Source organism: Lepisma saccharinum, chromosome 1 (genome assembly GCF_977018435.1).
Source record: "Lepisma saccharinum chromosome 1, izLepSacc3.1, whole genome shotgun sequence".
NCBI lineage: Eukaryota > Metazoa > Arthropoda > Insecta > Zygentoma > Lepismatidae > Lepisma > Lepisma saccharinum.
This window is the reverse complement of record NC_139229.1, coordinates 179,423,879-179,448,634: the sequence shown is the minus strand read 5'-3', so window position 1 is coordinate 179,448,634 and position 24,756 is coordinate 179,423,879. Positions and strand designations below refer to the sequence as shown.

Genomic DNA, 24,756 nt, shown 5'->3' with positions numbered 1-24,756 from the left:
ACGCAGACTGGACCAGGACTCGAACAGAGACCTGCACAAGACCCGGAGAAAACCCGTCTGCGAGGAGGCGCGCCTACAATAATATGCAACACGCACATCAAGCCCAGGTGTTCGACATCGCGCAAGCGAGCTTCACGTCACAGTTTTGCACAGGCATCGATGCCTGCCAGGTTTTTCTATTACCCGGGTCTTAAGAAGACCCGTGAGACTCGATGTAGTTCTTGCAGGTAGACGGCGAGCACTACTGTCAGTGTTGCCAACGGCCATTATATTTCACTACGCATGGAAATATTTGAATTTCTGCTAGGCGCAGGTGCCTTGAGGTTGTAGAATCATTGGCGTAGCAAGGGGTGAGCGAAGTGGGTGACCACCCTGGACCTCGCCCATATAGGGGCCTCGCGTCCTATGAGGTTGATACGAAAAACGTAATAAATGGAAGTGAGAAAGATAGAAAAGGCTAATTTTTGTGGGCAATAAAATTAAGACCTTCTTATCTGGCTTTATATTCTAGTTTAACGTTAAAATTTGAATGAATACGTCAAATCAGAGGCGAGCGGGAGCTCTAAGCCTAAGGGTCCCCGAAAAAGTCAAAATAATTCTCATTCCTCATGTGAAACATCGACGTAAGAATTGCTTGGACAATTTTATCCATTTTTCTTCTGTGTCGTGACCTTGCATAGCCTACCCGATTTTAATATGTTAATGGTAAAGCACCTCAAACTGCCACGGAGCAAAGTACGGGGCATTTAAATACTTCTGGTGTTTTAAACTGAAGAAGGGTATGGATAATATTAGCAGTTCTTCCTTCGTTCCTACAACTTCAGATGCAGCTATTGCCCTCTGTAATGGGCACGAAGATGATTTATCTTCCGAATTTCCTGATCAAGTTCTATGTTTCAGGAATGTGCTTAAATCTGAAATCAAGTGCTTTAGGAAAGTTTCTTCTCCTTGATCGCTCTACACTAGCTTCCAGTGTTCTCTGTATCCTGTACCGCCTTCTGTTTGGGGGAAGGGATAAGTAAGTATTTGTATTTTCTTCTTTTGAATACATAAATGTCAAAGAAAGATATGTTGTAATATGTGAAAATTCAGAGTTAGAGCATCGATTTGTATAGTTATTAATGTAAGTGCAACCACAATCAGCCATTCTAAGTAATTACGTAAATTTCCTGGAAGAAGCTGACTGACTGTACTTGAGGGACCCAAGTTTAATTCTTGCAGACGCGTACTTTACGATTTTGTTACGCCACTGCGTCAAATATTTAATATTACAAGAACATTAAGATGTAACAACAAAATGAGATTCACAGTTATTATTATCATATAAGTCCTAAAATTCAAAGTTAACTGGTACAATTTATGTGCAACAAAGTCAAAATTGCTAATTAAGAAAAGTCAAAATTGCTAATTTAAAAAAAAGTCAAATTAGCTGTATCAGTTGATTACACCAAACATTTCACATTTATTGTGCAAATGACTATCGTTTTAAGATTTGCTGATGTTGAAACCGATTGTGTAGAAGAGCTTGTAGGTAGATACATTGGGCCCCTAGACAGGATTGTGGTTTAGCGCACTCCCTTCCCCCCGCTCTATCAAGCACTGACATTTTATGTGCATCCTTCCATATTTTCTACTTAAGCCATGGTTTGTGACATTTACATCCTACAAACTTCGAAATGAGGAAACAAAGAACGACTCATTAAATAATATATAGGTTATATTTCAAGATTCTTACTTTGTATTTCTGATTTTTTAAAAAAAGTTTAGCACATTTAAGGATATTTCAGTTATCTTACTGCCTAAAGAACATCTTAAAAATGTACTATTACTACTACTTTGGTTAACGAAAATTTCAGCAGTGTGTTACTGTAGCTCTGCCAAGTGTAAATTTCTCTGTCGCGTACTATTAAATATAATATTCGTCAGAAATATATTATTATTATAGGCTATTATATAAATATGATAAATGGCTGACATTTCCTTGATGACTGTGTATCGATTTACATTGATATTTAAAACTTAAAGAACGATGGGGCCTTGCATTCAAATCTCGCCCAGGACCTCGCGATATGTTGCTTAGCCACTGCACCTAAGATTTTGTAACTTCTCAAATTAGTGTCATTATTATGTCAAACCAACTACCACATATTTTCTAAATTTGTTTCGATGGTCTTGAAATAGGTTTGTGTGTCTTGTTCATTTTATGTCACCTTTCTGGTCTTGAAATCTTAAATCTTCTCTCGGTTTCATTTTTACATTGTTTGTTGAAATGTGTAAATAGCATTGCCTGTTATTTGCACCCGTGTGAAAATACAAGCTAACAATTATATTTTGTATCGTATTACTATCAATGCGGTCTGAGAACAAGATAACTAGCAACAACATGAGCGAACGACGATTTGTTGAAAGAGATGACAATATTCAAAAACATTTTATAATGCAAATTCTGATTTCATGTTCCATTTTAGTGTTCAGGGGGGATATTGAATTGGCAAAATTACACCAGAGAGAAAATCTGTTTGATTGATTGATTCATTTATTTGGTCAATTTATGCACAATAAGGCTAATCGGGACTGGACCTATAGTTTAAAGTGGGATCCGAACCATCATGTGCTTCCACCGGGTATCGAACCTGGTACCCTTTGATTACAAGGCGACGACACTACCACTGCGCCATAGGGGAGCACCCCCAAAAAAGTATAATGTAGAACAACCACCAGTCACACAAAGTTCCAAAGTATTTACGATGGCACTTTTTGCAAAACTTGGTTCGTACTCCTGTACAGGTGTCAGCAATTAGGGGCGGGGCCGAGAGAGTGCAGTTGCACCCCCCCCCCCCCACTTTTTGCTACTTTTGCACCACGCTAACCTCATGTACCAAGGGAAATTAAATTATATTTGCCCCTCCGTACATTTGCACTTTGGCCCTCTAGTTTTGGAACCCAATCGCCGCCACTGGGTGTGAGCGATACAAATGTTTTCTAGCAAGGAATAAATGTCTGCAATTTCAAATTGATAAAAGTGATGAACATTTTAAGTGCTCCTAGAACAGTTTAGAATCTAAAAGTTGGCAAAACGGTGACTGCGTGACTCATGTATCTGGAGACGGTGCAAAACCGGAATGAGCGTTCGCTGAAGATAAGCAAGCTTCGTCTTGCAAGGCCTTCCAGTTACCTGTGGGCTTTCGATGCTTGACGGGTCAAAACCCAGGTATATAGTTTTACTCGCCCGCCCGACCAGCCAGGCGGGCCTAGTAAGCGATTCTGGCCGTTGTGCAGCCCTCTGGACTCGAACCCAGGTCTCTGGCATACCGTGCCATTGGCAAAGACTATTCCATGCAGGTAAAACAGCGATATTGAAAAATCAGGCGAGGCCAGACTGGCTCGGTAGCTCAGTTAGAGCAATGGCACGATATGCCAGACACCTGGTTGAGCCTGCATTTTTTGCTGAAAATTTCTACGTAATAGTTGTGTTATTGTAATAATGTAGTAATCATGTAATTCTATGGTATTTGGTATGCAAACTGCAGTAACAAATGTATTCAATATTGAGCAAACATAAATACGTTGCTGTTCAACTTACCTATTGGAATCTTTGGTCTAAAGTACCTACAGCTTAATATAAAAGGTAAAGGTAAAGTGTTCCCCTGTGCATTGCACCACGCCATGAAGGCGTATAGGGGGTGTGGGGGTAACGCCCCACACTTTCTTGATCCGGTCCTGAGTGGGAGTGATGTGATCAGCATCACGCCCCTAACCGCCTTTACCCCCCAGGGTTTCACCCGGGTACCCATGTTATTCGACGCTGGGTAGGCTTAATATAGGCCGATGTAATTTCTTAATAAAGATTAAACGTTTATATTGGTGTACTGACCTCTGAAATTTTGTTCTACTTCATTTCAATATTATGTGTCATGCCGAAGGCAAGTGTTGGGCATTTTAGATGGCAATCTTCATTAGTATACGTACACCTCTATGACGTTCATTGAAATACCAAAGTTAATGAAAAAACCCACTGGGTTTTAAAATGGTTTCTTTTTTCAAGTGGGCCGTCACTTTATGAAATGAGACCTTGCTAACAATTCCAACATTAACGTTTGCGTTTGTGTACAGATTTGGAGACACGATTCAATAGCATAGCTATAGCCTAATATAAGCAAATAATCTGGTGATATCAATTCCATGCAAAACATTAGATTCAAATGATAGACTACACTTAGAGTTTATTTTATTTCATGGCTTCAAATTTATTAAAGTAATTTGGTATTCAGCAGTCAAAATTATAAGGAGCACAAGTTCTAGTAACCAAAACAATCTTTTATATTGGAAAATTTCTTCCTTGCCGAATCTATATTAATTGTACGGTTATCCATTGAAAACCTGGCCTATGCTTTAGAACCCCCTTAAGTGAAGACCATGTTTCCATCAAACATCTGCACAATAAATGTCAATGATGTTAGAATGCTGTTGCTGCTGATACACCATAGGATAAAAGATATAAATTACAATAGAGAGGCACTTTCAAAATAAAGGCTGGTGTAATACATTATTGTATTTTATTTTCTTGTTGTCCTTTTGTAAGCCTGTATGCTGTTAAAAAAAAACCTGGGGAAAATACTTTGAAGATTCCATTACTTACATTGAGCAATATCGCCTTCTGGAGCTGTTTCACCACATGCATACTCTTATTTCCCAGACTTGTTGATTCGTCAATCAGAACTATAAACTTTGATTCTGTAGTAATTACTGATAAGACCAATTGGTTCCTCATTTCCTTTGCAATGTGATTTACAATGTTTGTGGCAGAGTAGCGAGAATGAAGAATCAAACTTCATTTATTCCATTTATCTGCTGTGGATGAATCAGAGCTTTGTGATCTGAAAAGGTAATTTTACTTTGGCAGTTAGTAAGCAGTTTGAAATTTTTTGGCATTGACATCCTCAACAGTGGAAGTAAGATTCATAATGCATTCCTTGATGCTCTTTGCCTGCCATTCTTGTTGTATTTTGGAAGTGGTTTTGTGTCCTTCTGATACACTGTGTATATTTTGTTTTGATTATTTTTTACCAGAGATATTAATCTTGCTGTGGCTCCACTCTTCTGAAATATCTAATTCTTTCGTCTTTGGACACACCTAACTTTTTAAAATTGAACAAATACAGCACCTCACCCCAGTTCACCAACAATAAGCCAAACATAACTCTCCTTCCAATTTAGTTCACTTGAGCTTCAGTACACACCTCAGGCCATTGCTTTTCCCATCCATTCCATGTTCCAAATTAACTAACTGCTCTTCTTCTGCCTGTTTATTTTTCTTCAATTCATTACCTTCATTTTTCAATTTTATCATTGAACTCAAGACTATTGTTTTCAAGCTACAATCCATATTTTCTTTTCTTAAATATGCAAACAGGGAGATTAGCCTGATCACAAAGAAATTATGACAAACGTGTTATGCTCCAAAGCACAATTTGACCTTTCACACAAACCATTTTCTGATATCCTTCCTGATCCGTTGTCTCTAGCATTATATATTCTCTTCCTTTTTTTAAAAAAAGTGAAAAAATGAATAGAACAGGCAACAATTATCTCTCTTTTGGGATATAACCCCCTTACTGCACTACTACACCAGAAGATATATTAATTTTCCATGATACTTCCAAAAAAAAGGAAGGAAAAAAACTCCCCGACTTTCCAGGATTACCAAATGGTAGACAATCTGTCCAGCACTCATATGTAACTGGATTTGAACAGTAATGACACCACATGCCAAAAACTGTTCACACCTGTAGCAACTCCAAATTGACATGCTAATCTTCCCACCATAACAATGCGTGCATTATCTCATCCTCATTCTCTGTCTGGAGGAGAAATGTACGAATTTTCTGGCATCTTCATATTATGGGGCAGGCCCATACCGGCCACCCGCCCCCCTCGAGCCATGAAAATTTTTAATTTGAACGTATAAAAACCTACAAAAATTACGTTGATGGTTTTTCAAATTTTGTGTGAATTTCGATTTTGTCCTTGCACAAATGAATAGGTTGTTTCTGGACAGAGGAAGGCTTTAGAAGTCTTCAGTCTGCAATATTGGGCTATTTTAGTTCTATAACCATTGATGCAAGGCTATCAGACGTTCCGATTTAATCGGGACAGTCCATTCCTTATAATCCATGTCCCGACCTTTTCGCCTCGGCTCTGTCACAAATGTTTCACATAATTAGAATAGAGGGGAATTTTCTGTACTCTTTACATTATGGAAGAAAGGCTCCTCAATGACTGCAACACAAAACCAACCATATAAGGGGCATTTAGCTCTCCATCCGCACCGCAAGGTCTGTGATCCCTTTTAGCCACTACTGAGCAGAAGGATAACAAAAAACTGATTTCTTTCTCCAACATCAGGGTTTTTCTGCAACTGATGTCCATTCTGCCACTCAATGGCTTGGGTTAATTAATATTATGTAAATAGGAGAATCCACTTCACAGCAGAATCTTTTGATAGATTTGTGGGGCAAAAAATTGCCTGAAGTACTTTTAACATATACAGATTGTTATTTGTCCTAAACACTCAAGAAACCCCCATTTAATAGCTTCTTGGTTGCCACTGGCATTTATTTTTACTGTCGAATAAGATTCTAAAAGCGAAAACATGCCATGGAAGCAATATTATGCCAGCTGACACACTGCCACGGTGAAGTGACTTAGCTGTTTCCTTCAGATAATTTATTTACAGGCAGGGGCGCAGACTTGTGAAAATTATTGGGGGGGGGGGCCTCTGATCACTTAAATAAATTAATGAATGACTCATTCTCTCCCTTTTTTAAGTTTTGGCCACAGTGTTAGGAATCTCATAAAAGCCCATGAATTCCTCAAAAATATCAAAATTTTTATTCACAGTTCTAATGCAGAATATTAAATGTCCACAGATGGATATGTCACAAGTTTCGTCAACCATAATAGCAAAATATTCCTGACTTTTAATATCTGATACCACGGAGCGCAAAACAGATCTCCCTAATATATCAATGATCTCGTTCTGAATGTGTCATGTATGTTAGAGCCATTTGTAGCCCAAACGTTCCATACACTACTCCAGTTCATGTACATCGTCTTTTGAAACTCTTTTTAGTAAAAAATTTAACAATACTCATAATTACATACTCAGTATATACCAATAAGTCATGTGTCTTGCTGTCTCTGGTCATAGCCCCCCCCAAAGTTGATGGTTTAGCGGTCCCTGACCCCAAATTGATAGTCTAGAACATTTCAAATGTGTATTTAACGTTAAGTTCATGTGGCACAATTCAGAGTAAACTTTACAAGAGAAGCAAAATAATACATTAGATCCTCTTAAGCAAAATTATTTGGGGGCTCCGCCCCCACATTGTTAACATTGGGGGGGCTTGAGCCCCCCAAAGCCCCTTGGAGTCGACGCCTATGTTTACAGGGTTCGCACTGACTCGAAAGTCCTTGACAACTGGAGGAGTCAGGAAAACAAGGCTAGGACTGAGGTCATTGAAAACAAATGATTTTTTAAAAAAAGCTTTCAAAGTCAGGGGAATTAAATGATTTTTGCTTGGCAGAATTTGTAACTGGAAACATGTTTAGTTTCGTCTTCCCAACAATCTTTCTTTTTGGGTAATATTGCTTATAAAAAGGTTTTTCATTTTATATTTAATTTATTTTCAAAAATGTTCAACAAACGTATTCATTTAGTTAAGTTGAAGTGTAACTCTTATTTTTTAGAATGTTAAATTCATTACACAATTACGTAAAATACCTGGAAAAGTCAAGGACTTTGCAAAGTGGGCGTGAACCCTCATCTATCAACCCCACACACATATGTTGTTTTCTTGTAGGCTATTTGAATTGTTTGCATTATGCACACATGTAGTAAACCCCAATCATACATTTTTTCCTCTGACAGAAATTAATGTGTGTTAACTGCAAATTGGTTGTCACTTGGTTCTTCAACATTTCGTAACAAAATGAGCAAATTTCTCTACCCACCACACACACACATACATATATATATAAACAGTGTATAATATAAGAGATAATCTATTTAAAATTCGCCTAAGGGTCTGGCCCCCCTCAAAAAAATCCTGGGTATGCACCTGTTCCGGGGGGAACATATGCCCCATGCTAACGATGCTCATTCTTTCAACTCACTGTAATTAACCTGATGACTAGAGCCCGGAAGTTTGGCAAAATGCCTCTTTTTATCTACTGCATATATTGATAAAATTTTTCCGGATATACGTTTCTTATGTTGTTTCGAATGTTTTAGAAGCCTTTTCATTTTGCCTATTTGGGATCCCACTGCCTATTTTTAATTATAATGCCTTTTTTTTGCCTTTTTCAATGAAATTTGACAATTTTTTTTTAAAAAATGTGTATATAAATTATTTTTCTCCCAAAAAACGTTGTTGGCATTTATTTTTCTTCCGTTTATTATGTGAATAATTTTCACCTTAAGTAATATTGAACTCACGCATGTTTCAACATTGCTGAAGGAGAAAAGTGTGAGAAAAAAGTATTTCATGCTGAGTTAGGATATTGCCTTTCGGTTAACATTTCCTTGTGCATGATTGACTGCTGAAGTGGACAGGTTGATTTCGAACACAAAAAAGATATTTCTGAAATCTCCCTCTCGAACCTGAAAATTTCAGGAAGTTGCGCCTGAGCTTAGTTTACCTCCGCAACCAGTCTTGACGAGATGGGGAACCTGGATATCAGCAGCTATATATTATGCTAACAACCTTCAAAAAATCAGTGAGGTGATCGATGGTCTTCCAGAAAATGAAGCGGCTTCAATTCGTGAAGTGAAATAACTCCTGTGCTGTTTATTTTTGCACATTATGGTGCATTGCCAGAGACAATTACAATTATAGCATCCATGAAAATCTACGAGGAATCTATGCAGCAGATGATGGAAGTGCCAGGAGAAAAGGGGTCAGCTGTTGCGGAAAAGTGCAAACCGGTAGTGAGTGCAAATGATGACTTAAAACAATTGAAAACAATTTGTGACATTCTTAAAGGTAAAAATGCTGTTACCAAAATGAGTTCAGCTACATTAGCTTGTTTTATGTATGCTCCAATAACTTCTGTCGAAGTAGAAAGATCATTTTCTATTATGAAAAACATTCTCTCTGACAAGACGACTATCAATGAATGTTGAGAACTTAAAAAAAAAAAACCACCTTGTAGTTATGTGCAATCAAGATGGAGAAAACTGAAATGCTCTTCCCAATGTAGATTTTAATATTTTGCCAGAAATTATAGATAAAAGTAAGAGACTTCCAAATGTGCCTTTTTTTCTGTTTATTTTGCCTTTTTTCATTTTTAGTGCCTATTTTGCACATTATAAATGCCTTTTTGCCTGCCTATTTTAACGAAAATAAATGCCTGAACTTCCGGGATCTACTGATGACAAATTAAATCAACCAAGCAATGAAGCATAACTGATGCAACATAAGTACAGAAATCAAAGTTACCTTCTGTGATTTGTACTGTGCCATGAAGGCACATACAGGTGTACTCCAGCACATGAATATAACTTTATGTGATTTTAATATCCCGAACATTTAGTCTATAGATCAAGTGTTTGTCGCATGTTAAATGTACATATTTCATGATATATATATATATATATAGTCCATACACTATATTTTCCTCCCAAGGTCAAGGATAGAGACTGTTCTTTTTTCCGAAACATGTAACAGTTAAAAACAGTTGGTCAATTTCAGGCACCAATTGCCTGTATGACAACTGTCTGTTAATTACACTGGGGAACAGTGAAATTGCGGCACAGTGTTCGAGAGTTAATTTAGGGTGATTTCATGCTGCTGAATAATGATATAAAAATATATTTCCTGAATTGGCTCTAATTTATGAAATAAATGCAACTAAATCAAAATGGCGGAAACATAAGACATACATATAAATGAACTTCCAACAACAATTTAATATTTCTTTTTGTGATTACAATAATTATTATAAAAATAAATTTATATAGGCCTATGATCATAATAATTAAGAAAATATGTACACAATGAAGTAACAAACTATGTGAAACGTTTTCTATACGATTTCCTGCTGTATTGCTTTTAGGACAATCCGTCTGTAAGATCCAACAGTAGTCGGCCATCATGTGGCGATCCCACCGTCCCTGGTACCTTTCTTCCATTATCCTTATATCCTGATAGAACCTTTCTCCCTATTCTTCACTAAAATCACCAAGGTTCTCAGGAACTCTGTCAATGTAGCTATGTAGAAAATGTATCTTCACAGTCATATTAGCTCCCAATTTTTAAAAAATTTTCAACATATTTCCAACTATATCGCGGTAGTTTTCTGCTCTGTAATTCCCCCAAAAGTTTTTGATGACGAACACAAAGCTCAGCTAGGCCTCAGATTCGATGTAAGACATGTAAGTTGTAACATTGGCATCATTTATAAGTATACGAATTTGTGGTCTGTCAAAGATTCCTACCTTCAATTTTTCTATACTTAGTCCTGGAAAAGTGTGGCATATATATTTGAAACAATCAACACTTGTATCTAAGGCCTTGACAAACTGTTTTATCAACCCAAGTTTAATATGCAGTGGCGGAAGGATGATTTTGTCCCTATCAGCAGTTCATGAATGATATTAGCTTTTCCCATGGTAATATTTTCCCTTGGGGGCCAAACTTTTATCGTCCAATGCTTTTCTCTAGAACGACTATCCCACAAACATAGGATATATATTGCCTAGCAATGCTTCATAAGTTGCCTACCAACAATTTAAAAATATATTAATAAGTTTCTTAATGGGAATTTCAGCCCATTATCAAATTTTGATATTACAGAGAAAGCGTGGAGTAATTTTACCTCCTACATTTTCTATGGTGCGTTTATTTTTTAAACTGGAGTCAATTTAACTGAACAAATCATACAAGTGGCAATCACAGCTGTTTTGTGTGCTGAAACTGTTATTAAACTTTATGCCACAAAATAAAATCTTTTTTTTTGTTCCCCAGTGTTATGTATATGTGTGAGTGTCCTACTTATACTCCTTTGAATCTAGCATAAAACACCTAAATCTTCTGATTAAGAAACATGTATAATTATGAGGAGGTACAAACAGCCCTTTTCTCGTCTTACATTTTACAGTATTGGCATTCTGAAAGAATCCTGGACCTGAGGTACATCACTGGAACACTTAAAACTTCTGGACCAAAGCATAAAATTCATTGTTGACCATTGTTTGAAGTTATTTTTAGAATGCATTGTTACTTCACAGCACCGCAATCGTATCGTTTATGCGAGCTTTCTCGCATATCAAATTCATTGCGTGCCAACAAGGTTACACTTCAGTTCAGGCAGGTGCCCCAGTTCGTAGGAAGTGCAGTTTGCTTTATTTTCCGTAAAAAATATATCTTAATGTTTGTTTTTCTATTTATTTAATTCTGTTTATGTAAAGGATACAAGATTCAACGAACAATAGTTGCATGTATTACACATATAATGCAAATGTAAATAGTTACGTCGAAATATAAACATTTACATGCAAATCTTGAGGTAACTATAGTTTTTCTTTCCAAAATGCATCAAATACATAGATTTTCAAGTTTCCTATATGATAGTAAGGAAGTAAATTTGTCGCAATCATTAGCGATTAACAGCGACTCGATGCACCTCAGTTTGTTGATCTGGCAACGCCGCACTCCATTTAACCCATAATGAATTTTAAGGTTCACACGCTCTATAGCCTCTAACCTGTCCACCTGAAATTATCAGGACTCAACTGTATTATGTGGTAGTTCGTCATATAGCAAATGTTGGAAGCTCCTTCATGTGTCTCAAGACATTACCTCACTGAGACAAATTGAAGAAACCAGATTTCAGCAGGATGGAGAACATGTTTGCCAATCCCATAATCTCACTTGGAACAGTGTACACAAACAATTTGAACACAGTTGAGGGTCTGAAGTCTGAAATCACTATCCACAATCAACAGATCACACCAGCTTCCCTGCTGAAGATCTTCGACAAAATGAGTAGTAGCGACCAGGCATGACATGATATCTGTGGGATATATATGCAACATATGCTGTAGCAAGAACTGCACCCTCGCACACGATGTTTTAGTTTACTGCACAATTACTTCAATCATCTTATTTAAAATGTTACATGTCTTCTGAAAAGAAAATATGGTAACAGCTCCGAATGTTTAATGGTTTTTCAGTCTTATAGGAGAATGATGAAGTATCGCAGAATTGTAGAAATTAGTGTTACAGTATATTTGAACCTTGGTGAAAGTAATTACCATTGTATGGAGTTCCAAAAAGTGCAATATATCAGTGAAAAAAAAAAAAATATAAAAGTACCCTACATAAGCATTTGAGCTTCCCATCGACAAGGAATTTTCCTTGTTTATAGAAGAAATAAAAAGGAGAATATTGGAAATAATTGTGAAACTAAATTTAAAGCTTCCTGAAAGTATTTTGCATTATCTAGAATTCCGAGCTTGAGACCCTCGATTTCGCAAGGATTCTTTTTTTATGAAGATTATGTGTGAAGAAAGAAATTCTGGAGCACGGAAAGAAGTATTTGGTAAATTTCCTGTATCCAGAAAACTGCTGAAACTAGCTAGTTGTGTCAATTTCAATCTTCGTACTTACGTATTCTGCATTGAGAAACATTGTTGAAAGTGGCATTTTGCTTATTTCACTGAAATAAGCTCTATTTGCGACATATCAAGTAAGCTTTCTTCGTTGTTTCTTCCATTCCGTAACATGCGAAATGGCGGTCACAGTTTCACCCCAGTAGTCATTATGCAATGTTTCCACCCCACCACGCGTAGAAAGTGCAAGATAAGGGAAATTGAGTGGTCCGCGATCGGCACAACTGCTCATTATTTACCGGTGAAGAGGAATGTCGGCAATGTGAAATTCGTTATACTCACTAATTTTGGTCTTCTAATAGTGAATGTGCAGTTGAAGTTTGGGGCTCATTTGGGGCCAGGTGACTCTGGCCAATTTCTAACTTGCCTTTAACACGGACTCTATAGAGAAAGCCGGTTAGCCGGAGCAGCGGTAGGTTAATGACCCCAGGGGCAGAGCCCGGAATCTGAGGGAAATTTGAACACAAAAATTATTTTCCTTTGAAATTTTTGGGTCCAAATTTCCCACCAATTCCAGGCTCCGCCCCGACTTTCTCTCTAGAGTTCCTGTTAAAGGCATGTTAGAAATGCAAAATCACAAACAATCATGATCATCACGAAACATGCAATACCATGCTCTACTATGAAATCTACTACATCTTCAACGCCTTTCCACGCAACCTGTGGTGGTTCAGCATGTTCAAATGAACATACATATTGAATCGTGTGACCAGTAACCTAAACGCGTGTTTGGAAACACTGACCTGGATTACGTAATCACACACAGGCTATATCCACCTGGAAGTAAATGGATGCAAGAGCTTTCGTGTATCGGTCACACATTTATATCGAAAAATACATGATTTACCGGCAAAATTCAATGAACGATGCGAGAAAACACTTCCCAAACTTCCACAAGTCTAAAGAAACTGCATTCGGTAAGAAATTTATCCTGTAAATTTTAAGAAACCAGTTTTCCGGATATACGGAAAATTTACCAAGTATTTAGTACTGTACAGCCATTTATAGTTGAGATGTAGCCGTTTGAAGTTGCGAGGTGGAAGTTTACTTGCGGCCATGTTAGTTTCGTAGCACCCGTACCGATGGATGTATGGAAAAAGTCAGTGTTTCAGGGCTGTACCTGAAGAAATGTCATGAAAATTGGTGTCAATATTACCTGCCGATTCCCCTGGGGTAATTAACCTACCGCCTGCTACCACTATCGCGGCCCCACCCTTCTCTAAAATACAACCCTCCCCTTTACGGGCTGCAGTTTCCAAAAAAAGGAGCACGATGATCCAGAAGATAACGTATTTACACATGCTGAGGATACCGTTCAACATTATGCTGAATGATATTCCTCATCGTGTCTCGCAGCTGTTTCTGCCAATACATCACAATAACATATCGCAAATTATCCCATTCCACAAGTCAATCATAAGAAGAAAAAGAGAATGTGTAGATGTGCGCCTGTGTTGACGGAAGCCCTAGAAAACCGTATGAACGTTACGTAGGTGAGGAATTTAAAAATACTGCTGGACAAAAAAAAAAAAACACTAATATTTGACATCTGAATTGCAATTACTTATGTATTACGCTCCCAGTTAAGTATTGAACAATTGAACATTCATTATTGAACATTTTCCATAGTTTTTCCGTTTATTACTTATCTATTATTTATTTACTCGTATTTACTTATTTGGAACACCTAGTAGGCTGAAAATTAATTTCATGCAATTTTGTTTTAATTTATTGATTTTCAACTCCTGTTGATGTTATTTTGCTTAATGTCTAGAGAGGCATGAATATTGGTTCATAGTAACAGATGTTATTGACATTGTCATTGCTGGTATTTTTCTTGCAAGTGTATTGTAAGTTTGCTAGGTTGAAAATGAGACGTGAAGAGGTAGTAAAAGCAGTAGCTCTTCTTGATGATGGTTGTAGTGTGTGCTATATTGCTAGGGTGCTAAATATAGCACGAAGTACTATCCATGAAGCTCTCAGATGGTATGGCAACTGGTTCCTATGGCAGAAGACCAGGTTCTGGTCGGAAACTATGCACAACAGCACGGGAAGATAGTTTCATGCGTATCATAGTCTTAAGAGACAGTCGTACGACTTTAAATATTGTGGCACGGCGTTTGAGAAATGTTCATAGAGCTGTGGTTTCTTCACGAACAGTTCGTAGAAGACTGAATGAAAATGGTTTATCAACAGGTCAGAGGTTGTTAGCACGTCACCAGAAGCGAAGACTGGAATTTGCTACACAACATTTACATTGGACTGTGGAGCACTGGGAAAAGGTTTTACGAGTCAAAATTCAACCTACGTTCCTCAGACGGGCGTGAACATGTGTATAGAAGACCTAATGAGCGTTATGCACAATGTTGTTTCGTTGAAATAACACCATTTGGAGGCAGTGGTGTCATGGTCTGGGGAGGTATTTCTTTACAAGGACAAACAGAGTTGGTTCTTTTATAGAATGGGGCAATGACAGCTCGCAGGTATATTACAGAATGTTTGGCCGATCTTGTAGTACCATATGCACCATTCATAGGCCCAGATTTTGTTTTCATGCATGGCAATGCACGTCCTCACATTGCAAATATTGTCACGGACTACCTGGACGAAGTTGTGATTACGCAATTAGAATGGTCACCACAAAGTCCAGACCTAAATCCGATAGAGCACGTCTGGGATCAAGTAAAACGACATATCAGAAACCGTGCAATAGTTCCAGAAACAATTGAAGAGCTAAGACGTGCTATTCAAGAAGAATGGGAGCAATTGGACCAAGAAGTGATTGCCAACCTTATTCGAAGTATACCACGGTGGTTACAGGCTGTAATTGATGGCAGGGCATGTATCCCACCAGTACCAGTTAACAATATTAACAAAATATTGCTAACATTTTTTTTCCATTTTTTCTGGTAGTTTTCTGTAAAGGTAAAAGTTTACTATCCGTCAGACACCTATAACGTCAGAGTTTTCGTCAATTTTTGACATTCGTACTTACCTATCTGCTTCATGGAACATTCCATGAATGTTTTTTGGGGCTATCCATCCCTGAATCAGTGCGAAATTTAAACAAAAAAAATTATTTTAGTTTGAAATTTTTGACTCAAATTTCCCACCGATTCCAGGCTCTGCCCCTGGGGTAATTGACCTACCGCCCCCAACCCCTAACGTGGCCCCGCCTCCGCTCCAGCTTTTTCTATAGACTCCCCTGTTAAAGGCATGTTAGAAATTGGCCGGAGTCACCTGCCCCCAAACTTTTAAATTTGAAGAAATCAGTTTCCAGGACACGGAAAACTTGCCTGAATTTCACACAAAACACCTTCCCGATGTTAGACAATACTACAGGAACTTATTACGGTAAGTAGTTTCTTCTGTAGAAATGAAGAAATCTGTCCGACGGATAATAAACAAGTACCAAAAAGGAAAATTACTGTACTGCTAAGAGGATTATGCATGGGCAGCCTAACCTAACTACAAAAGCATTTAGGGAAGATATATTACTGCTAGGTGCCTACACATAACTACGAAACACCTTCACATCCCACACGTGATCTAGATGGTTGCAGCAGTCCATAACCAAGACAATAGTAAGGGGTGGCAAGAAAAGTATCTCAAAGAAGTACATGGAAGGGGAAAAAAAAGGATTCGAAATCAAACATGCAGTAAGTAATTGCAAAACTCTGCTTCATATGTGTTAACAAATAGAAATCGAACCATATAAAAAATGCCTGTGTACCATGATGAAATCGGAATTAAACAGTCTGAACTTGAGCCGAAAAAATTCCAGTACTGCATAATGTATTTCTGATTATACAGTGATAACTTAATTCCAAAACTGATCACCATTTCTTCTCAGTAATTACTCTGAGTATACATTCTCATTAACATGTACAATGTAAATAGCTCAACATTGAAGCAGTTGTCTATGGGCATATCCATCTTACTCTTGTGTTCATCAGATACCTTTTCAATGTTCAGATGAAGGAACATAAACTTCAAGCAAGAAAAACTATCTCCAAGTAGAAGAGTAATGTGGGAATGGTCCTATGCAACAAGGACGTGTACACAAGACAAAATTATTATAGTTAAAGAGGTTGAATTTATAAATAATTTGTTCAAATTAGTGATATCGAAATTACTTTTTTATTAATTTCTACGTTACAAATTTAAAAAAATAGGCGGTTTCAATATTAAACATACATTACACAAAGCAAATACTATCTTATACGACGTTTCACCCTATGTAAAAAAAAAAATGTGATATACATAATTATGAAGATCATCGTTGGTGTAGGAAGAATTACAGTGCACTTACTACATTGTTCAGAAAAAAGTAGCGTTAGTGGTGATGACGCACCCACTATTATTTTTTGCTTTATAAATACACTGTACACTATATATATTTATATATATAAAGTTTCTAAGCGATGTGTGTTGAAATTTAAGACTGCGGTATTACGGAAAAATAAATTTAGTGGGCGTCTGATAATCTATCTCAATTCATTGTCAAACTCTACAAATATATGAACGATTAAGAAATTAATTCCACAAACTTACCAGAGGACAATTAGAAAATTCAGTTTTTTGCTCTGTAAATCGATGCACACGTTAGAGGTAGCTTATCTACGGGAAGTCCACACCTTCGAAGCGTTCTGACGAAACCTGAATATTTGCCCTTAATATGTCGTTAAAAGTTGCGTTCAGACTAAATAGGACTACAAGTCGCCACGTTACTACCTAATACAAATCCCATTAATTCAATAAGTGAACCCACAACAGAGAAGCATGATGAAACAGTTGAACTTCGAATAATTTCTACTAGGAACTGGAATACGTACAGATCCTTTGCTACGCCTTTCAACCAATCACCACCAACTTCGTGTACATAGCAACGATAAACTTAACTACACGTGACTGAACAAAATTTGTCACTTCAACGTACCTCATCCAGCTCCAAACTTTTAAATTAGTTATTTCCTGCCTCGCTGGCTACTGCCATTACGAGACCTCTTCCTGAACACTTTCACCGGCTTCTACTTGTCATGCAATAACTAATAGATAAGTTGAACGATCACAACAACGCCATGTCAGAATTTGACCATAGTAGCCAGGTATACAAAAAATATATTTTCCTTCACACAACCGCACAGTCAAGTTCCAAGATACGGGTTCTCAAATTGTTAATCACCACATCCATCCGCTTTTATTTGTGGAATATAAAGTTCTTAAACAATATCGTCAGTCAGGCAGAGTCTACATTCTCATACACCACCAGTACAAATGCATCCCGTGTGAGCGCAAGGAATGAAAAAAGTGACGGGCCCAAGAGCTGGTTGGTGGAGTTATAACCCCCCCCTTTTTTTGGCGTGTCATTATATAATAATAATAATAATAATAAAATAACAACTCCAGCAAAGGATGACAAAATGTAGAAACGGCTGTTAAGAGAGAAGATAATGCAACAACTATTATAGTGGAGTACCAACAATTTGTACTCTGAAGTATGCAAAATCGGATATGTTTACTTGAATACCAGTGGCACCAACCTACCTGGGCACTAAAACACCCAATAATTTGTCGTGGTTATTATTATTACATATTTGTTACCGTGATGCGCATATTGAAATCAATAACATTAAAAAAATAAAGATGCATCATTGGTGTGCATTAGTAGAATCATGATACATGGAAGGGAGGATTATGAGATTTTTCTCAACTTATAACTCAATTTATGGGACTTGGTAAATTAGGCACTTCACACACTATACACACTTTTAAGTACATCCTAATTACAGTTTATGTATATAATGTACGATTGTCTTGCTTTCAGATTCCACAATCTCATGATGATGTAATCCTCCAGTGACTAAAAAGACAGAGGTATGGGAAGGCATCTTTTTAGAGTAATTACATGTTGTCATATCTTCCCATAAATATACTGTGCGAGAATAAAAATACAGACTTCATATTTTAACCCATAAGAATATGCATATTGGTAAAAATTACCCAGAGAATTTGAAACATATATTTGGAAAATTCCAATGAGGCCTGAGGTCAGCCTTCAAGTGAACTCTTCCAGCTGTGGAAACATTGAATCAACTGACAGACCATGTTGGTTACATCACAGAATATTACATAGGTAGATTTCACCAGATGAAACCAAATACATATATAAAATTTAAAAAAATTCAGCTCTGTGGTGGTTTGGACAGTTTGGCCTGGATTGAAATCGGCACTCCAATTTATCCCATGGATATTCAATGGCGTTGAGATCGGGGCTCTGAGATGGCAAGTGAAGTTTATTCACTCCCATGTCATCAAACCACTCGGTTATGGTGCTTGCTTTATGGACGGGTACATTGTCATGCTGGAAATGAAAAGGGCAACTTTCAAACTCTTGCCCAAAGTGGGAAGCAACAAGTAGTCTAATATTGCACAATACGCATCGGTATTCAGGGTTCAATGCACCAAAACCATACCATGATAAACAGTCCCGTACCATATTTCCACTCCCTCTGAATTTCACGCTGGGGACAATACACTTGGGTAAGAACCGCTCCCCAGGCATTCACCATGTCCACACAGGTTCATTAGATCGCCACATGTAGCATGATTCATCACTCCACAGGATGTTTTTCCATTGCTCTAGGAACCACTGGCAACATTCTGTTTGCTTCACTTTGCCTTCTGTAATCGGTGTGCCCAATTCCGGGTAGTAATCATTGGCTTATGTGATGCAGCTCTTCCATGGAATCCGAGTGCCACCACCTATCACTGGATGGTATCAATTCCCGATGCAGAAAGTCTGTGGCCACATTGTCAAACGTAGGTTGCAGTTGTGGTTTTATTACACCCTCATTACCATTTAACCACTACATCACTGACTTACATGTGGTATCTGGAATTTGCCCAAAATCTCCCAGATGGAATGCCGAAGAAAACAATCATATACATATTAGGGATGGCCAAACGGATCCGGATCCGAAAAATCCGGATCCATTCGGATCCGGTTCCGGATCCAAAAGTTACGGATCTGGATCCGGATCCGAAAGTTCCGGATCCGGATCCGGGTCTGAAAACTTCGGATCTGGATCCGGATCCGAGAGTTTCGTATCTCAATCCCATTACAATATTACCACACCTTAAAAGGTATTATGATCTTCGATTACAAAGAAATTTTTCGTTAGTCCTACAAGAATTTTTTTCAAGTGTTGTTCCAAAAATACTTTGCTACGCATCGGCTAACACACTCGTGCACACATGTCAGAGGTGATTTTGTAATTGCCATTGAAACGAATATGTATCCATTCGAATGTATTGGAAATGAAAACACACATAAATGTAAGACATTCCATTCCAGGATGAAACCTTTAACACATATAACAAGATAGAAATTATATACAAATATTATACAATTGTTCTACAGTTACAGTTTTACAAATTAAAATAAAACATTATAATATATGCAGTGTTAAATAATTACAAAGTGTAAGACTAACAAGGGAGGTTATCTAAGTGTCCCCCTCCGATTTCCATGAAACTTAGCAGTATACTGAGGCCCAAAGGAAGAATTACGTGTTTTTTTTTCAGCTAAAAAACGGTTTTAGGAAAAAAAAACTCAAATGTCAAGATGAGGACAAATTGAAGTGAGGATCTGACCCCTGTGTCCCTCCGATTTCCATGAAACTTGGCAGGTGTATAGTGGGGCCCAAAGGAAGAAATTTTTGTTTCAGCTAAAAAACGGTTTTACAGGGCGAAACCCAATCAATTGTCAAGATGAGGACACATTGAAGAAGGGATTTGACCCCTGTGTCCCCCTCCGATTTCCATGAAACTTGGCAGGTGTGTGTATAAACGGGCCCAAATGAAGAAATACGTGTTTTTTTGTTTCGGCAAAAAATTTGTTCTAGGGGGCAACCTCATCTCAAATGTCAAGATGAGGCCAAATTGAAGTGGGGATCTGACCCCTGTGTTCCCCTCCGATTTCCATGAAACGTGGCAGGTGTATAGAGGGGCCCAAAGGAAGAATTACGCGTATTTTTGTTTCAGCTAAAAACTGTTTTAAGGGGCAAAATCCACTCAAATGTCAAGATGAGGACAAATTGAAGTAAGGATCTGACCCCTGTGTCCCCCTCCGATTCTCATGAAATTTGACAGGTGTATAGAGAGGCCCTATGCCCCCTGTTTCTTCTTATGCCATATTTACGTGGTTTCGGGGTCAGATCCCCACTTCAGTTTCTCCTCATCTTGACATTTGAGGGGGGCCTCTATACACCTGCCAAGTTTCATGGAAATCGGAGGGGGAGACTTAGACCTCCCTTGTAAGTGTATTAATTAATTACAAATCGCGCACGCGCACACACACACACTATATATATATATTAGCAGGTAACAATATGTTATAAGCACATTCTTACTTTCCAAAGAAGCGCATGTGGGATGGCAAACGAATCCGGATCCGAAAGTATCGGATCCGGATCCGAAAGTTTTGGATCCGGATCCAAAAATTCTGGATCCGACGAAAAATTTTAGGATCCGGATCTTTAGGATCCGGAACCAACCGGATCCGGATTTCGGATCCGCCAGGATCCGGATCTGGCCATCCCTAATACATATCTTTAAAATCCCTACTGCGTACTATTTGATGGGTGTCGATAACACTGGTCGACATAGGTTTGGTTGTGTCACAGATGACTATTGTCTCTGAATAATTTGGGGATGCTGGTTCCAAAAATGAAATCAATTTTTACCCATCACGTCTAGTTTTTCTCTTTCAGAAAACAGAAATGTATTATCTATCTTAATTTCACAATAAAATGTATAATTCCATTATTTCCCCTTTTGTGCTGGTGGTGGATTTTCTACATTACATATCCTCCAATTTTGAACTATAAATGAACGTAGTATTTAATCCACCTTCCATGTGACACATTGGCATAAAAATTGTATGACTTTGGTCACACAAGTATTTACGAAATCCTTCAGAAAAGTTCTTCACAAAATGTCCAAAAGTCAATATTATATGATGGGTTGATTGTTCAGAGCGAAGGGGCAAAATTAACCTTGTCAAAGATGTTAAGCATGCAGTGACAAACATTTCACATGTCGCAAGTGTTTGAACGAGCCTGATATTTTCTGTGTGCGTGCAATAGTTACACTGTTCACAAACAGATTGCCTATCACAAGTTTCATGAAGACAGTATATGTGGTGTACTTCGACATGATATGTTAACTTGTGGGTGTCCCACAGTGTGTGTGTGTTCACACTGGGCAACTTGTAAGAAGGAAGGCATGAATTTCGGAAAAGTTATGGTACTGAGGGAAGTAGAAGTTACATGCGAAGAGTCACTTCTCCACTCTCATCTTGAACTTTTCCCCCACGAACCTTGGTCACGTGGGGAAATATCCTGACATGATGGAAAAATGTACGTCATTTCCGTGATCAACACTCAAAATTACTTCCAGAATCACCTATTGGTATGCAAACAACCACAAATTTCCCTTGTATAAATTTATCCAATCATTTTGACTGCTGACAGTGGTATACACATCTACAGTGCACTCATTGTCCTTCATGAGTTATTTCAGTGGCTGATGACATGTATTGTTGACATATGGGCAATCCTCCTTACAGTTCAGGGGGGTGTCTGGTCATAATTGGCAATCTAGTGTATCCATTAATATGAAGGTATTTATGAAACAGATTTTTTAAAGGTGGGCTGCAGACTAAAAAATACCTCCAGTCACCTGCGTATGGATTGTTGCATGTCATCAACTACATGTCTCCTCATTATCACCCAATCAAATGAAAAAAATATGTTACAAGCCCACTTGCTACAGTATAGAGACTAAATGAATTTCCTAGTATAGAGACTAAATTAGAATATTTAAACTTAGCCCAGCATCAGGACATATACTACACTGCTGGGCAAAAAAAACGGACACTTGCATTTTTTGTGATAACGCATAAATTCTGATTCGAAGGCTAACTAAATTACTGGAAATATATTCAACAGAAAACAAATTTTGAGGATGTTCTACATACATTAATAAATGAAATTAGTACAAAAACGAAAGTTACAGAAAACTACCAAACTGAGAGCATAATTCATAAGTAATTGCAATTCAGATGTCAAATATTAAGGTGTCTGTTTTTTTTTGTCCAGCAGTATATTATACTGAAGAGTATGCTGAAAGAACTTTTAGGGATGTGACATTTTCAAACAGTAAACATTTTAGACTGCATATATTTTCTTATAATATGTAAATAAATATGTAACCTTTATTATCATTTATCATAAATATACAAATATATAAATACATTTTATAAAATATACCTTATCAATACTTTTATAATGAGAAATTATGGTAGCGTTGATAATTGTTTGTGAATATATTCTCTAAAATTGTTCCTCTCTTTATTCCAACACCTTTTTACATTTTAAATTGAACAACATATCAACACATTTTACAAAATAGATCATGGCAATGGTAAGGCAACAATTATGTAGCACCAAAATTTTAGATTGTTTTAATTCTTATATAAGTTTTTTTCTGTTTAGCATTTACTAGTTTTCTTTTTTATTATTGTTGCAAATACAATAAATATATTCTACATCACTTTACTGAACAATCCTTCATGAAATTGTATAATTGCACTTCATGAAAATTAAAAGACTGGTAACCATAGTTTGAACGTTCTTATAAGTAACAGAATTCTTCTACTAGAAATCATTCATATATCAAGTACAGTGAACACACTCTATTCTTCTAATTATGCAGCACTTTTTTTTATTTCTCAGAGGCTGAGTGGTATTTGAAGGGGAATTGCTCTCTCACTGCTAACTTTAGGCACTTTGTGGGGAAAACTATCAATCTATATATCTATGAATCAAATGAAGTTACCGGGATTTACCCTTACTGGGCATTTATCAAATACCACAATACTCAGATATACCTGCAGGAATTATACAGCCATATTATAACATTTATTTGTAATTGTGTGTGTGTGTGTGTATAACACAATGACCAAAACAACTATGGAACACAAACCTTGCAAATATCTTATGTCCCAGTCAAAAAAAAAAAAAAAAAATCAGAGAGAACGTGCAACTAACAGATGCATCCTTTTGAGAAAACAGCCCAGTCTGAATGACACAGTTCCATGTATCCCTGAAGGTTCGTTTCCAAGTGATGTCACTTGTTCCTAATGGCTCACCACTTCAGTCTGAAATCTCCCTAATGTTACTTTTAGGCACAGTAACAACAATATATCAAGCCAGACTCAGTAGCACAGTGATTAGCACAGCATCCTATAAAGTCAGGTGTGATGTCTGAATACTTGATAAGGCACAGACCTGTCAGCATGTTTCTTCCTTCATCTATTTCGTTAATATATTATTGATCCTCATTATTGTGATTTACCAAGAAAGACAAATGATGTAAAATAACCAAATACAAAAAAATTCAAAATGCTTGTGCGTGCTCATTGTTCATGTTTCATCAGACAGAATTTTGCAGTTCAACACATGCTGGCTATTCTAGGCAGTTAAAAATATATTGTGTTCCAGGAATCTGTGTAGCAAGGCAATGCATGAGTGAAAGATATTGCGTGGAGGGGGCAATGTAATGGCAGCTGCCAGCCATTTACAACAGCAGGCACTGCTTTGCTTCACTCATTTGCTTTCTCCCCTTCACTACCGTTATGCACGGTATTGCTCCACACATTCCTGGAACATAGTATAGCAGTTTATTTGTTGTAAAACAATGTACAAAAAACATCAAATATCAGCAACCTATAAATTATGGAGGACTTTGACTACTATCAGGGGACCAAAACTAGATCCTTGCCATATCAATTGCATCAGAAGCACTCTTGCTTTTATTGTGATAATCACAATTTTGGTACATGCTATTACTTTGTTTTCTTCTTGTTAAAATTGGGTTTAAACTATTGAACCAACTGTATGAAACAACATACGTAAAAAATATAACATAATAACAATATGAAATCAGCTTTTCCGAGACTAGTATAAAATTATGGTCTTTGATCAGTAAAAGAAATACATTATTGACCAGAATCAAAA

At 37.3% G+C, this 24,756-nt stretch overlaps 1 protein-coding gene across 2 annotated transcripts in view; it reads right to left on the bottom strand.

Moving 5' to 3' along the window:
• Nucleotides 1-17,768, bottom strand: part of LOC146004650 (calnexin-like) — a 58,338-nt gene extending 40,570 nt beyond the window's left edge. Inside the window, exon 1 of one of the 2 annotated variants that reach the window (XM_083143561.1) lies at nt 17,613-17,768. The gene's annotated coding sequence lies outside the window, so the exon portion shown is untranslated. Of the gene's footprint in view, nt 1-17,227; nt 17,516-17,612 lie in introns of those variants that run through there. The other variant, XM_083143569.1, reaches the window with a different exon arrangement.
• Between the last annotated feature and the right edge of the window lie 6,988 nt (nt 17,769-24,756).